This window comes from Gouania willdenowi, chromosome 4 (genome assembly GCF_900634775.1).
Source record: "Gouania willdenowi chromosome 4, fGouWil2.1, whole genome shotgun sequence".
Taxonomy (NCBI): domain Eukaryota; kingdom Metazoa; phylum Chordata; class Actinopteri; order Blenniiformes; family Gobiesocidae; genus Gouania; species Gouania willdenowi.
In genome coordinates this window covers 25,446,228-25,463,298 of record NC_041047.1, presented here as the reverse complement: position 1 = coordinate 25,463,298, position 17,071 = coordinate 25,446,228, and the positions used below count along the sequence as shown (strand labels likewise).

Genomic DNA, 17,071 nt, shown 5'->3' with positions numbered 1-17,071 from the left:
TCAGTTTGTTGCTTGTTCATTAATTTATTTATTTTTGTTATCATCTAAATATCTAACGTCATTCTGTCGGTTGTTGGAAGCAAAAGAGGAAGCCAGTGAAATGTAGTAGATTTTGAAAGCTTACTTTAAAGATTTTACCTGAATTTCTAGTATTTCAGTTGGTTTACAGCCACATGATATAGTACACCTCCAAAAGGTGGACAAAGGTGAGGTGATATCCAATCCCCAACAGGCTTAGGCTGTATTGAAAAACAATGGCAGACAAGGCTCAACAGTGATTTCTTTTTTCTGTATTCACTAATGTTCTTAGTTTTAACACTTAGCTCTAACATGCATTCTGTATCCTCTAGGACAGCATTAATGATCATGTACAGAATGAGCAGCAACTCAAGCTTTATTCAAGCCTTTTTTTTTTTTGCATTTATGATCATGTCATCATGTCGGCTGCAAAACGGTCCAAACTCCAGCACACTGACGCATAACGTGCCAGTTTTGAGGTTGACTTTATTCACACAATGATAATTTGGTCTTTAAAGGTTTTTTTTTCAAAGGTTATAGACTAAAAGTGTATCATTACTCAGCTTGGTTTCTGTCCTATATACTAGGATTATAATATATATTAATATACTACTACATGCACAGTATATACTAATATAATACTAGCCTATTACATTGTTGGATAAGGTTACATTTCCCAACAGAGCAGGTCCTGGTAATAAGTCAGTGGAGGGTGAAGTAGGTGTGGTTTGCAGCTTGTTATGCAACAACCTTTAGACTGGCTGTTATATTGTTTTTACAGTTGTTTGCACTCACTGTGTGGGTTCACTCACAGGAGAAAGACAACTGCACCAACATCTTGTTTTCACTCTCTTTAGTCATGTGGCTCTACGACATATTGCTGAGTTTTGACCTCAAGGGGCTTCTTTTGTTTGTTTTCCTCTTCCTTTTGTTAGCAGATTTCATCAAATACAGGAAACCAGCAAATTACCCTCCTGGACCATTGGCGTTACCGGTTGTGGGAAACATCCTAAGTGTGGACAGCAAACATCCATATCGTTACTTTACCAAGGTACAGTCATGCAGTGCATTTCATTTTAGTAGGTTTTTAGGAGATATTGGTGTTTATTGCTACAAAAGATAACTTTTCTGATATGATTAAATACAGACACCATCAAATTTTATATATTAACAATTAAGTTAATGGATATTATTGTAAATTTAATGGCTTGAGTGCAACAAACTGATGTGAACAATGGCTGTACACGAGAGTCAAAGCGCGTAAATAAAGTAGCTTAAACAATATGAGTTTTCATGTATGAATTTCATACATGTTGACTACTTTCAATACATCCACAGGTGTAATACAGGTAGGTATCATATCATATGATATCACAACCAGCCTACATAAGACACATTTGATACAAAATGATCAGACATTTAGTAATAAAATGTGCTTTTAGACACAAACACTAAAAGACTATTACAACCTTTAAATTGTGCATGATTTCCTTAAACCTCATTAAAGAATCTCCTACATCTTAAATAATCATTTTATGTGGAAAACTTATCAAAAACTAGTAGTTTCTATAAAACACTTTGAGTCTAAGCTCAATAAATCAAGTAAATAAGTACTGAGTTGTGCTTTTTAAGAAATAGTTTCTGTGTTTGTATCCACAGCTTTCTAAAGAGTATGGTAATATCTTCAGCGTCCGCCTCGGCAAGGATAAGATAGTATTCGTGTGCGGCCTCAAGATGGTGAAAGAAGCCATCGTGAAACAAGCAGAGAATTTTGTGGATCGTCCACACAGTGCACTGTTTGATCGGTATATCATGGGAAATTCAGGTCTACAGAGTTCTCAGTGTTCTCTTATCTCATTTCAGTCAGTAGAATAATTATAACTTATTCATGCTTGTGTTTAGATGGTCTGTTTATGAGCAATGGAATGACATGGAAAACCCAGCGACGCTTTGCATTGTCAACTTTACGCACATTCGGCCTGGGCAAAAACACAATGGAGCTTTCTATTTGCGAGGAGCTCCGAAACCTGCAGGAGGCGATAGAGAAGGAGAACGGTGACTTACACATTTTTTAAAAAGTTATTTTTAAAGAAGCAGAAAAGGCCTTTTTCTTACAGTGATCTGTTTCTCTGTAGGTGGAATGTTCCAACCAGCAGGCCTCTTTAACAACGCTGTATCAAACATAATTTGCCAACTGGTCATGGGAAAAAGGTACGACTATGATGATCATCACTTTCAAATGATGCTGAAGTATTTGTCCGAGTCTATTCAGCTAGAAGGCAGCATATGGAGTCTAGTAAGTTTCCCTCTCCCAATCAGTCACTTCCAGAGAGACAGCACTTGTATTTTGTACATCATCTCTCTCATCTTTTGCTTTTTCATGTCCAGCTCTATGATTCACTTCCTGGACTGATGAAGCACCTGCCAGGCCCACACAACAAACTCTTCAGAATCTGGGAAATCCTGCAGATTTTCATGAATGAGGAGGTGGAAAAGCACAAGAAGGACCTCGACCCCAAGAATCCACGTGACTACATTGACGTCTACCTAACTGAGTTGCAGAATGTAAATAAATGTAGTTTGAAATGTTAGAAGTTTTTATATATAACTTAGCAGTCATAACATCTTGTCTGCTTTTTCTCAAAGCACAAGGATTCTGAGCTGGGCTTTACAGAAACAAATCTGGCCATGTGTTCGCTGGATCTGTTCCTGGCTGGAACAGAAACAACATCTACCACTTTAATGTGGGCTTTGATTTACCTCATCAAACACCCTGATATTCAGAGTAAGTGACGAAATATCACAATGAAAACTGGTATTTAGATCAGGATGAGTGAGCGTGTGACCATTGGTCAGATGCTGATTTCTGATGCAATGTTTTTTTTTTATTTGATTGTATCTCAGACACCAAATTCCATAAATCCATAAAAAAAATCTGCAAATCACAAAATCAAACAACTGAAGATTCAACTGAAAGAAAGAATGTTTTTTTTTTAAAGCAGGAAATGCAGAAATTTCTGTGCTTTGAAAGCTTCTTAGCGGAGAAAACACAAACTGAACAGAGATGCAGCTCACTCATCTCTTAAAACCCAATAATTCAACCAATATCTACAGACTGTCAGAGGTTATATCTCCGACCATTGCCATAAAAAAGTGCATTAAAGCAGAGCTAAATAACATCTCTGGACAGTTCTGTAAAAAGTGGATATTTTAGCATTGATAAAAACAAATAAATGATAATATTATCAACAAAGCAGAGACTACAAAAGTCCACATTGGAAAGCCAAAACTGTAAAGATATTTCTTCCTCCTCCATCAGAGAAAGTTCAGGCAGAAATTGACCAAGTAATTGGACAATCTCGTCAGCCTGCCATGGCCGACAGACCCAACTTGCCCTACACTGATGCTGTTATCCATGAGGTCCAGAGAATGGGAAACATCGTTCCTCTGAATGGATTCCGGGTGGCTTCCAAGGACACCACACTGGGTGGTTACTTCATACCTAAGGTGAATTATCACGAGTTTTTAGGAGTGTTATCTTTTGTGTTAGTTATTGTATGGATGTTTCTTTTTTAGGGTACATCGTTGATGCCCATGCTGACCTCTGTGCTGTTTGATAAGACGGAATGGGAAAGTCCTGACGAGTTCAACCCTGGACACTTCCTGGATGCTGAGGGAAAGTTTGTCAAGAGAGAAGCATTCATGCCTTTTTCTGCAGGTATAGTCCCAACACTTTGGTTGCATCTAAACCAGTGGGTTGAAAATGTAAGCCTTCAGCTTCTTCAGCTTTTAAATTTGTGTTTGCTGCCTCTTCAGGGAAACGTGTGTGTCTTGGAGAAGGCCTTGCCAAAATGGAGCTCTTCTTGTTTTTGGTGGGCTTATTGCAGAAATTCTCATTTTCTGTACCTGATGGTGTAGAGCTGAGTACTGAGGGAATCACTGGGACTACACGTATTCCTCACCCCTACAAAGTTCAGGCCAAAGCTCGTTAAACGATGCAACCTTGCACCCATGTGACCTTCAATGGACAAACAGGATGAACCACAATCTGGGCATGTTTGTCCTGAACTTCGAACACTTGCTGCTGTTTTTAACTCATGTTCTTGTTTTGAAAGAAATCAATAAAAGGTTTAGACAACACAAAATCTAAATTATTGTGTTGTGTGAAGTTATGACAAATAAAACTATAACATCAATATCAACACACCTTTGTTGTCATTTCTTGGATAGTGCTCGGAGTCACATAATATTTCTGGTCCTGTTAGATCTCAGTGCAGCCTTCTTATTGCTGCAAACACTGGAAAGAGCAGAGGAGAAAACTGGTTTCAATCCGTTTCACCCACTTTTTTCTTTTTTTTTTCTCCTCAGTGCTTACTGGAGGTTGAGTTTTAGGACCAATACTCCTGATATATGCTTCCACTGGGCAACATTATCAGGAAATATAATATATACCGTCACTGTTACGCAGATGATGCACAGCTGTATTTGTCCATATAAAATCAGAGGCAACACTCTAGCTATAAAAGCATCAAGTCTGTCTTACCTCCAATTCCACTGGATGCGGCTCCTCTGCATTACATCACCGCCGCGCCACTGGAGCTGTTTCCACTTCAGTCTTTGTGTTAATTCCCACCGGGTCCGCTTCTCCTTCCCAGCTGCGGTAGTTCGGTGCCCTCTGCCAGATATACGCAGGACTTCTATTTTTGGCGGACACCGGAGCACGACACATCAATCACCACAGAGCAAATTGAGCTAAACAGGAAATTAAGCACTTATTCCACAATAAAATATCAGGTTACTTTTCAAAATAAAACACCTCAGATTATATTTCAAGTAACTACATCACCAAAACATCATATTGCGTAAAAACAAATTCACATTCACTATATTGTTTCCTCTCATACCGTAACTGCACTGTAAACTGCAGCACCTTTGATTTAGTTCATGTTTTACTGGTGCAGTTTTATCTCTTCTCTGTTGGCTGTTGCTAAAAAATGTGGCTATGACAAATCCAGAGTCCAACCTTCATGTTCTCCTTCATTAGGAACACTGACCTGTTTATCTGTTTATTGTTGTGTTTATAACACATACATTTAACTGCGTTCTCGCACGATTATGTAAATATCGTGAGAACTGCTCTGTCTCGTGACGTCACAGTCGTCCAACTGGAGTGCAACGTGGCGCACTCAAAAGGCAACCGGTGAGGATTACCGGACAGCGGAAACCGGATCGGTGCCGTGGCGCAGCGGAGACGTATCCAGTGGAAACTCCCAGTTAAGCACCTCAGAGACCAATATTATCAGAGCAAATAGCATCTTTGAAAGGCATTACTTTGTCACCCAATACCACATTGAAAAACCTAATTGTTATCTTTGATATCAACTCTGCCTTTAACTCTCATATTAAGCAAATCCCAAATTCTGGATTCTTCTATCTTCGTAGAGCGGTCATGACCAACAAGGCCTTCTCGCTTGGTCTTAGCACATGTTAAAATAATTGATCTACATTTAAACCTAGATTCTAATTTGAATCTAGGTTGAAACTAAATTGTTCCTTGAAACTGTATTATTTATTCCAAATTATTTATATGGGTGTCATGTAAATTGTCCAGTTAGGCCCCGCTGAACACATACTGTAGGTAGATCCAACTCAGATTGTTGTCAAACAAAACCTGGGCCGTGGAACCCCTGGACAAACCCATTTAGGAACAATAATTAGAGCCTGTATTCAAGCTACATATCATCTTACCTTGCCCTACCCTATCCTATTTCAATGAGTGCACCATACAGACTTTTTGTTGAATTAATAATAACATTAACCTTCATTAATTACCTTAGTAAGATTATTATCTGTATTTTCCTCATTTTCCCAGAGAAATAGCAGTTGACTGTCCATTTGGAGACACCCGGGGAGCAAGTTTGGGGATTAAGGTCTTAGCTCAGGGAGTCTTGATGGTGAGGGTGGCTATGCTTTCTCACTGCTGGATTCTAACACGAAACCCACAGTCCTCCAACAACTAGCCACCACTCCTCTGCACTGAAGTGTGCTGCCCTCTTCTATCAGTGGTACTTTTTTCCCAATGCTGTGACTTTGAACTACACTTTTATGTGTCACAAATAGAGATGTAACGATTAATCGTAAGGCAGTTAAAAATCGATTCATAGGTACCACGGTTCACATCGATGCGCTGAAAATTGAATCGCAGTACTTTTTTTAAACAGCAGAGGGCGCTATATATTAATCCTTCCAGAAGCGGACATGACGGGCGGAATCTGCTACTACTTTCTTTCTGGCCGCCATTTGCTGTTTAACATTCTCATAAATGATTCTTTACATCTTTAGCACCGAAAGGATATCTGTAATATTACATGAATATCTGTAAAAATCACGTTTTTCTATTAACTCTGTCTGCTAGCATAGCATCTCTTCTTCACTGGTGGAATATCTGCATGCCAACCGACCACTGGGTTACCAGCGCCCTCTGCTGGTCTAAACAAATATTTGACCTCAACACAGTAAAATGACTGTTTTTTTTTTTTTGTTTTGTTTTTTAAAGTTTAATTGTTAAGGCACAAAATACATTTTCAGTTGCACTTTTAAAAAGAAAAAGAACTATTATGCAGTTTTGAATTGAACCAGAATTTAAATTAATAGGCTTCTTCTTCATTTGTATTATTCCTTTATTTATTTCATTCAAGATTTATTTTTAGTTAAATTGCATTGTTTTGAATAGTTTATCAAGGGATTCTTTTGACAATGAAAAATAAAAGGAAAATAGTACAGTATCCCCCCCCCTCCAAAAAAAAGGAATATTTTTCAGTCATCATTTGTCTACAGTCCCATTTTGTAAAATAAATCGTGAGAAAATCGTATCGTGAACCCAGTATCGTGAATCGAATCGTATCGGGAGTTGAGTGAATCGTTACATCCCTAGTCACAAATAATATAATAAGCATTACAAATAATATAAATATGTCACACACATTCATTTAAACAGGCAATGCATAAATTCAGTGATTTTGACCTAAAAATATTTATAGAGCAGTTAAGTGTACACAGATTTTCTCTAATGATGTTCCACTGACTGCTTGTGACTGGTTTCAACAACTATTACAATTACAACTTCATTTAGCGACGTACAACACCAGCAGTTAAGCGACTTGCTCAACATCCTACAGTGATGACCCAGGGTGGAATCAAACCCGTGACCCTGCAATTACAAGGCTGCTTCCCGAGTACCACTGAACTGACTAATTCCAACTTTGCTTACAAATGGATCATCAGCTGGAAAAGTGACATTCTATCTGTATCTGTGAAATTGTCTTTATTATTCAAATAAAAAATAAATAAAATAAAAACTTTTCAATCAAAAAAAAAAATCACTTCAATCAAAGAAAAAAGTTTTCAAATGCAATTTTTTGGGGCTAAATTTATTTTATTTGTTTTTTTGCATTAAAGCACTTTTTTTTTTCTTTGATTGAAATGTTGTATTTTTGGAGTGAATAATAAGACACAAACGTACTAACCATACTATGGCCCAAATATAAAAAAGATTACTTCAACAACAACAAAAAACTTTCAATAAAAAAAACCTTTTCAATAAAACATGATTTTCAAACAAAGAAAAAAGTGTTCAAATGCAATTATTTGGGGCTCAAATGTTTTTGCATTAGAGCTCTTTTTTTCTTTGATTGAAAATATTCACTTTTGATTGAAGTAAACTTTTTTTTTTGATTGAATAATAAAGACACAAATCTACCTCCATATGAAATCAATTATATTAATAGAATTTTTTAATCAACTGCACCTTTATTCAAATATGGTGTATGTATCCAATGTCATTGATTTCACTTTAGTTTCAAATGTAGCATTTACCTTTAAAATACTGATTAAACTTTAAAATATTTATTTGTGTAATGTTTCTTGCAGGCTCCTCTCAGTGCTCTCAACAATCTGCACTCTGTCAGCAGCACTGACTCAGTGTCACACACTGCTGATCAGTCCTAAAGAAGCTGTGTCAGCCATCTTTAAATGAATTAGAGATGTAAAGTGTCCCTACTAGTGATCACTCCAGCATTTTCTAATCTCCTGCTCCATGATGTGTCTGTGTGAACTGTTTCTGTGGCTCAATCTACGAGTAATCCTTACACTGATCTTAGCCTGTCTAATTGCGGTTTGTTTTCTTTGTGAAAAAGATCCACCACACTTTCCTCCAGGACCACCAGGACTCCCCTTTTTAGGAAACATCTTCAGCATTGAGTCCAATCAGCCTCACATTTACCTTACCAAGGTAAGTTTGTGATGAGTTTGTTTTCTGACTTAAAACATCTCAACTTGTATGGAAAATGACTAAATCAGGGGTCTGCAACCTGTGGCTCTCGAGCCTCATGTGGCTCTTTGACTCATTTGCAATGGCTCCCTATAGTGTAAAAAAATAAATAAACTAATTGTTATTTCTTACAGAGGGCATTGATGACTAATGACATTAACTTCAAATAGAATTATGATAAAACATTTTGTTAACCTAAAAATAAATCACATACGTCACCTCCTGAAACCTCTACAGACCATCAACTTACCAGGTTTTAAATGTCTGGTAAGATAACTAACGAAAAGAATATTCTAGAAGAAAGTTGACTGTTTATTTGTGCAGGGAAAGATTTTTTTTTAATATAGCTAATTTAGTTTAATACGCATGCTTGATATTAGACAAAATGGCTCTTTTGAGGGTAAAGGTTGCAGACCCCTGGACTAAATGATGCACAGTACAGAACATTTTGTGTGAAATTCAAGCATTTTATGTCAGTGGTTTGATCTTCACTTTGTGCTAAAGAGCAGTGTTTTCCAACCAGGGGTACGCTACCCCTAGGGGTACGTGAGCACATTGCACGGGGTACGTGGAAAAAATACAAATTTATTTCCAAGAATAAAAAATATTCTCAGTCATTTCATAAGTCATTACATAATAAAAATAGTACGTGTGCGCAATGACTTGTTTTTAAAGTTTATATGCCTGTTTAAAGGGGACATATTCAAAGAAGCTCCTTTTGTGGTAAATGTCTTAAAAGTTATATATATATATAACACAGGCAGGTAAATGATTTGTTTTGTATTTATTTATTTATATTACCCATTATTTTTTATTTCTTTTTACTTTTCCTAATTTGATCTATTATTTTCTTTAATAACAATATAATCATAGTATATTAGTAACAATATTTACTAATATTTACTATAATATTATCTTTTATATATATTTTTTTTTTATTGCCTTGAAGGCAACATAATTTTATGTTTAACTTGAGTGTCTGATAATTAATTTTTCAATTTAAGAAAATGAAATAAAATGACGCGTTGAATACTCAGTTGTGTTATGTTCTACTCTCGTAGAATCATGAACACGTATATGAGTGAGGTATGGTATGACAAAAAGGCTCAAGGGGTACACAAGACAAGAAAGGTTGGGAACCACTGCTATAGAGAACAATCCACTTATTGTCTGCCTGCTTGTGTATCCAGCTTGCTGATATTTATGGGAATGTCTTCTGCGTACATCTGGGAAGACACAAGACTGTGTTTGTGTCTGGGTGGAAGATGGTGAAGGAAGCTATTGTAACACAGGCTGAAACCTTTGTTGACCGACCCTACAGCCCAATGGTGACCAGGATTTACTCTGGAAACTCAGGTGAAACCAAAAAGTCAGTAAACACTAAAAAATAAGTCGAGCAATATCGGTATAGATCAATAAAACTGTCAATACACTGATTAAATACAGGGAACAAAGAGCAATGCGTTATAATTAACAAAGTTAAAACCAAGAAATTTAAATCTAATTAGAAAAATGATCATGCAATTATTTTTTAAATATTTCAAGTTGAATAAGTCATGACATGACATTAAAGTAATTGTTTAAAGGAAGCATTTTTTAGATAAAAATTTAAGTAATTTACTCCAAGTTAAATTTGCAAACACAAAACAAATATTTGCAACTACAAAAAAATAACTTTATTGGTGTTCTGTTGTTAATATTTTACACTTTTTTTCTTGTAATAAATCCAACATAAAAATATAAATCACATAAAAGTGTTGTTTAGTATTGTTTATTATTAAAAAGAAGACGGAAATGTGTGCCATTCTGATTTAATAAAAAGGCACAAATGCACTCTTTTACACCTTTTGGTCTTTGGCGGTGTCTCCTTTATCCTTTAACCAACTAACTTATATATTTAAGGTGGGAATTGGAAACTATATGATCTAAGATACGAGATGACAGAAGTAATCAGTAGACAGACGTCACCAGAAACTGGCTTTGCTTAGGTGGTGGCGATGTGGGTCTTTATAGCCATTATTTATTTTTATATATAATTTTTTCTTTTGTCAGTTCATCACAATAATAAAAACGGGACAGATATTTAAACAAAAACAATATTATTACCTGGAGAACAAACAGACATTTGAATATTCAATATTTGAAAAATAATATTCTGGTAAGCTTTATGTATTTGAATGAATGAATGAATAAATAAATAAGCCATTTAATAAGTACAATTGTGCAAAATTGAACAAAGAAAATAATACGACGTTGACAGCTTTTAGGTTTGAATCCCTACGTAGCCCTCTTATATCCTAAAAGTTGATATGAGCACATTAATGGTCATATTGTTATTTAATGTAGGAAATGACAGAATCTGACTGACTTGAGTGAATCAGGATGTTCTGAGAGGGATCTGACAGTGTGTCACAGATTATTTTTGTTACTAATTCTCACAAAGAAAGAACTTATCAATGATGTCACTCGTCTGCATCAGCAGGTCTTTTCTTCAGCAACGGGAAGGTGTGGAGGAGACAGCGGCGCTTTGCCATGGCCACTATACGTACCTTTGCATTGGCCAACAGTTCCATGGAGCAGAACATCTGCAGTGAGAGTCTCCATCTGCAGGAGGCCATGGAGAAGGAGGAAGGTGAAGACAAATGACTGAATATGATGAATATCGGTTCTTTCCTGATTCTGCAGACTGAAGTCCTTGTTGTGTTCAGGTCAGCCTTTTGACCCAGTGCCTCTACTGAACAACGCTGTGGCCAACATCATCTGCATGATCGTGTTCAGAAGGCGCTTTGACTACAATGACCAGCACTTCCAGAACATGCTGAAGAAGCTGACTGACGTGGCGTATCTGGAAGGTTCCATATGGGCTCTGGTAGGATGCAAACACAGCTTAGACACATTATGAAGGTCCACATCCAGAACATGAACTTAACTGACCACTGAGGAGACAATTGGGAAAGTCTGCATGCATCCAATGTCAGAGGTAACACTTACTGTGGCGACTTTTTACTTTTTCTCCTTACTTTTTTAAACAAATATCTGTACTTTCCACTCCTTAAATTTTAAAAATGAGCTCGTTACTTTTAAGACTTTGAAGATGATGTCACGACGTACAAAGGCGCAAAACCAACAAGCGCTTCTGCTGCTTGTGAAAGGCTTTTCAGCTCATCGGGACTAAAAAGGTCACGTCTCCATTCCACAAACCTGGAGAACATGATTCCCTTGAGGCTAAAGGAAAAATGTTGGTAGTTTGAGCTTTTTTCTGTTAGACAGGTCCATTAGTTTTATGGTTAATATTTTCAAGTTTTTAAAAATTTTAATCTCAAAGCTGCTTTGGGTTTAGTTGAGCATTTGCTTTTTTTTTCTTGAAACATTTTATTTACAAATTCTCCAGTTGTTCATAAAGGGATAAACAGATTTAATTTCCATGTATCAGTTTTCTACAAGTTCTTAAAAAAATAAATGATATGGAATTTGCTGGTTTAAAAACCCCGTCTTATTATTGAAAGGACATTTGTTTTACTTTTATTTAGTAGCATGTACTTTTTCACTTTTACTCAAGTAAGGGAGCAACTTTAATACTTTTACTTTTACCAGGTTTATTTTTCATTCAAAGTACTGAAGACGAGTTCTTTTACCACCTCTGTCCAACATTAAGGTCTGCTGGTAGTCGGAGCTTTTGGACAGCTATGCGTGATAGATTTACAAAATATAAAACCAATATAATATCTTAGTCACGCACTGCATTGAGGGATTGAGTCGAACTAAATACAGCTTTGAATCATGACCAACACATAAATATGGAGCATTGAGCATTTCAAGTGGTGGAAAGTGTAGCAACTTGGTTTGAGTGTTACCGTCAAGCTAAAGGATGAACTTGTAGCATTCTTATGCAGCCTTGGTCCAAAAGAGTAAAAGACTACCTCGGTGACCAGTAGATTTGTTATAGGGCCTAAGTTCCCAAAGTGGGGTACGGGTACCTCCAGGGGTACACAAATTGTCATAGGGGGTACGTGAATGAAAATTAAAAACACTGACAACATTGGAAACTAGAATATAAATAGAGCAGTTAATGTTAATGCTAGGTTAATGCTAACGCTATTGCTCGGCTGATGTTAATGCAAGGTTAAAGCTAATGCTAGGCTAATGTTAATGCAAGGTTAAAGCTAATGCTGTGCTAATGCTAGGTGAATGCTAATGCTAGGTAATGTTATTGCTAGGCTAATGCTAGGTTGATGGTAATGCTAGGTGAATGCTAATGCTAGGTTATTGTTATTGTTAGGCTAATGCTAGGTTAATGGTAATGCTAGGCTAATGTTAGGTAAAAGCTGTTAATGCTAATGCTAGACTAACGCTATGTTAATGTTGATGTGAGATTAATGCTATTGCTTGGTTATTGCTATTGCTAGGCTAATGCTAATGCCAATAATATGCTTGTAGGATGCAGGCCAGCACCTGCATCCTCTTAGCATCCTCAAATGCAAATATTCTAGTTATTATTATTATATATTATTCCTCAACTGGATAGGTGAAATTCACTGTAGCCACTAGGGCTACATTGTATATGACATTACATCATCATGTTTTTAAGTGTGCAGGAGTAGGGGCTACATGGCTTCAGGTTAAATGTCTGAAGGGGTACATGACTGTGAAAAGTTTGGGAACCACTGTTATAGGGGAACTAAGGTCAAATACGCTCATTCTCACTTTTAAAAATATCCATCCATCGATTTTCTGACCCACTTGGTCCTTTTTTCCAGGGTCTCGGGGGCTGCTGGTGCTCCAGCGCACAATGGGTGTTGGGCGGGGGTACACCCTGGACAGGGCATCATCACACAACAACACACATAGACAACCACTCACATTCACATTCACTACTTTGGGCAGTTTAGAGATACCATTCAACCAAGCAGTCATGTTTTTGAATTGTGAGAGGAAGCCAGAGTACCTGGAGAAAACCCACACAAGCATGGGGAGAACAAGTGTCCAGCCCAGGGCTTGAACTTCCTGCTGTCAGACAGACGTGTTAACCACGACACCACCGATTAATTAATAAATTTCATGTAAAATGTCTTCGATATTTTGTTTGGGTACAATGTCATAGGCCAAGGCAATATATCGAGATACAAGATATATTGAGTTTTCTATTTTGGCGACATTGAAAATTACAATATCGCCTAGTATATCAATATATCTTTATTTTATAGTTTACTTTGTATTAAAACACTTGTTTTAGGAGTCGCTGCTTTTGCTACTTCTCAGAACAGCATGAAAAGCACAGTTTGAAGAATTTCTGAGTGCATCCAAATCCAGACCTACCACTAAACAAGCCACACTACAGAACTCACTCACACGTGCTGTCCCATGTGCAGCTGTTTGTTAATAAATGTGTAATAAATAAATTGAACCAGAATTGTCTTTCTGGTAAGACTTTATATCGTATATCACCAGTTTGTGTAAAAATATCAAGATATGAGCTTTGGTCCATATCGCTCAGCCCTAAATGTCACCTGACCTTTATTGGGACTCAGGCTTTTTGCTTTGTGTTATTTAGGGGTCTCATGAGCACTTGTTTTTTAGGGAGGATGTTTAAAACTCACAGAACAACACAGATAAAGGCAGTACATTATCGTGTTAACATTATCACTACAAATATGCATGAGTTTTATTGTTTTCTCCTCGGACAGCTTTACGATGCATTCCCAGCTCTGATGAAACACCTCCCGGGTCCTCACAATGACATCTTCACCAGCTCCAGATCTCTGGAGGCTTTTATCAGAACAGAGATTGAAAGACACAAGTTGGATCTGGACCCCAGCAACCCACGAGATTACATTGACTGCTTCCTTTTGGAGGAGAAAGTAGTGAAAGCAGCACGTTTGTCTTATTGATGTTGACTTGTGTGAAGCTCACTATGTGTTTGATGCTGTTTGGCAGCACAACAGAAGTAATGACGTGGGCTTTGAGGAAGAAAACCTGGCTCTGTGCTGTCTGGATCTTTTCCTGGCTGGCAGTGAAACCACTTCTAAGACTCTGCAGTGGGGGCTCATCTACCTGATCAAAAGCCCAAATATTCAGGGTGAGTCTACATCATGGATTTGGAAACAATCAGCACTAAAAACAGTGCAATGAGTAACAATATGGAAAACATGTTTTGATGATGCCATATGTCCTTCCAGAGAAAGTCCAGGCAGAGATAGATGGTGTGATCGGACAGGTCCGTCAGCCCACCATGGTTGACAAAGCCAACCTGCCTTACACCGACGCCGTTATCCACGAGATCCAAAGGATGGGAAACATCGTTCCTCTGAATGGACTCCGGATGGCCGCCAAGGACTCAAAGCTGGGTAGTTACATAATACCCAAGGTAAGGCTGCGCAATTAATCGGTATAAAATAAAAATCGGATTATTTATTGAGGGCGATTTTTGAAAAGTCAAATTTGGAAAATCGATTTTCTCGTTTATACAACGGTAACCACGGCACAAGTCTCTCTATCCGGACCCCAAACATGCAGACAATTTACCAAGGCTGAGCTACTGTAACGACTGCCAGACACTTGGAAGTACATGAACAAATCAAATGTGAGACAGAAACAAAATTTATGTAGGATAGATTTTTTTTTTTTCATCATTTATTCCACAAAAGGTTAGTGTTTTGTATTTTATTTTGTAATTTTTGTTCAAAAAGATAGAAAGACCATAAAGAATATGTCTTTATCCCAGGAGGAATATTTTTTGTTTGCTTCCTAAATTTTTGTTGTATTCCCACGAAAGGAAACTTTTTAAATGTGAGGTTTTTTTTTTTTTTTTTTTTTTAAAGCAAGGTTCTCTTTAAAAAAATCCCAAAAGATTAGTTTTTGGTTGGGCAGGTTTTTACTTTATTGATCCCACTGGGGATTTAGCATTCTTTGTTAAAGCTTTACAGCTGCACTTTATTCCCAACACGGAAATGTGTTTTCACTTTAATTACATAAAAATACTTGAAATAATTTACTTCAGTGTCTTTTGTTTTTACAGGGGGAAAAAAAAATCTAAATCAAAAATCTGGATTTCGGCTGGAGCTAGAGAACAAACCTGCTCACCTAATTACAATGAGATGCCAAAAAATATCATTGCAATATTTTAATTGTGATCCACTACTGATGTGAAACCGAGTGATATGTTTTTAGATATTTGGCACCTGGATGTAATGTTTAAAATGTATTTTTGATTTCCGCCCCGTATATTTCCTCTCGTTTTTGATGATCCTGTGTTTGTGCAGGGGACAACTGTAATGCCAAACCTGACGTCTGTGCTGTTTGATAAGAATGAGTGGGAGAACCCGCACACCTTCTACCCTGAACACTTTTTAGATACTGAGGGAAAGTTTGTGAAAAGGGAGGCATTCCTCCCTTTCTCTGCAGGTAACACTTCTTTTAACGCACCTTATTTTCCTCTAGTAAAGGATTAATAGAGTTAATTAAAATAAAATATCTAACGCTAACATATTAATGACAGCAGGACTTTCTTTCCTGCAGGAAAGCGCGCTTGTCTCGGTGAAGGTCTGGCAAGAATGGAGCTGTTTTTGTTTTTTGTCAGCTTGCTGCAAAAGTTTCACTTTTCCACAGTGGAAGGAGTTGAGCTGAGCACAGAAGGAATAACCGGAGCCACACGGACGCCGTGTCCGTTTAAAGTTTTTGCCAAACCTCGATGAATCCTGACGCCAACATCTCCCCTCGCTCAACTATTAGCAGCTAAACAGAGCAGATATAGTTTGATTCAGAACTCACAGTGGCTGTAGTACAGGTACAGGACGAGAGCTGCGTATTTATTAATAACAGTAAAATGTTTTCCTGAGATCGCTCTTTCTAAATAAATAAAAAACAGCAGAATAAAAGCTACTATTTATCGTATTTATTGATTTTGTTCATTCAATGAAAAAACGCTTTTAAATACAAACTTCAGTTCTGTAAAAAAATAAAATAAAAAGTTAGGTAACACTTTAGTTTAGGGCAGAGATTCTCAACTGGTGGGTCGAGACCCAAAAGTGGGTCGCGGACCTGTACTGGGTGGGTCGCGGACAGCTGGTCAAAAATGAATAAATACCTGATGTTGGACTTGTTTTTTATTTTGAAAGAAACATTTCTTTTGACAGGCATGCTGTGAAATGCATGTTGTACAGGAAAATATGTAGATTTATGCTTTTAAAAAGATTATATATGTGCGTTTTCAACAGCCATCTTTGAAAAACTAAATTTGGTTGGTTGAATAAAATTTTTTAAAAAGTTTGAATGACCGTGGCAAAATGTGGGTCCCAGGGTGAGACCAGTTGAGAACCCTGGTTTAGGGAACACCTATTAACCATTAACTAGGTGCTTATTAGCATTAGTATCATATTGTCTTATAATTAGTCATCATTAAGTATTTATTAAGGCCTTATTCATATTAATGCCTTAACATAAACTTAATGGCAGTCTCACAGTCCAAACAGGGTCATGTTGAGATCATAATTCATATACAACAACTTCCTTAAGTAATAATTCTGAGGTAATTGAGGGAAAACTCTTAGTTAATGGCTTACTGGTTGTATAATAAGGCCATGCAGAATAAAGCCTTAATAAGTACATAATAATGACTAATGGAGAGTCAATATGTTACTAATGCTAACTAATTAATGGTTAATACAGTAGGTGTTCCCTAAACTAAAGTGTTACCAAAAGTTAACGATTTCTGAAATCACACAATCC

The 17,071-nt window shown here is 37.0% G+C and overlaps 1 pseudogene; it reads left to right on the top strand.

Moving 5' to 3' along the window:
- Window positions 1-797: 797 nt before the first annotated feature.
- On the top strand, window positions 798-16,038 carry LOC114461726 (uncharacterized; annotated as a pseudogene).
- The last annotated feature ends 1,033 nt before the right edge of the window (window positions 16,039-17,071 follow it).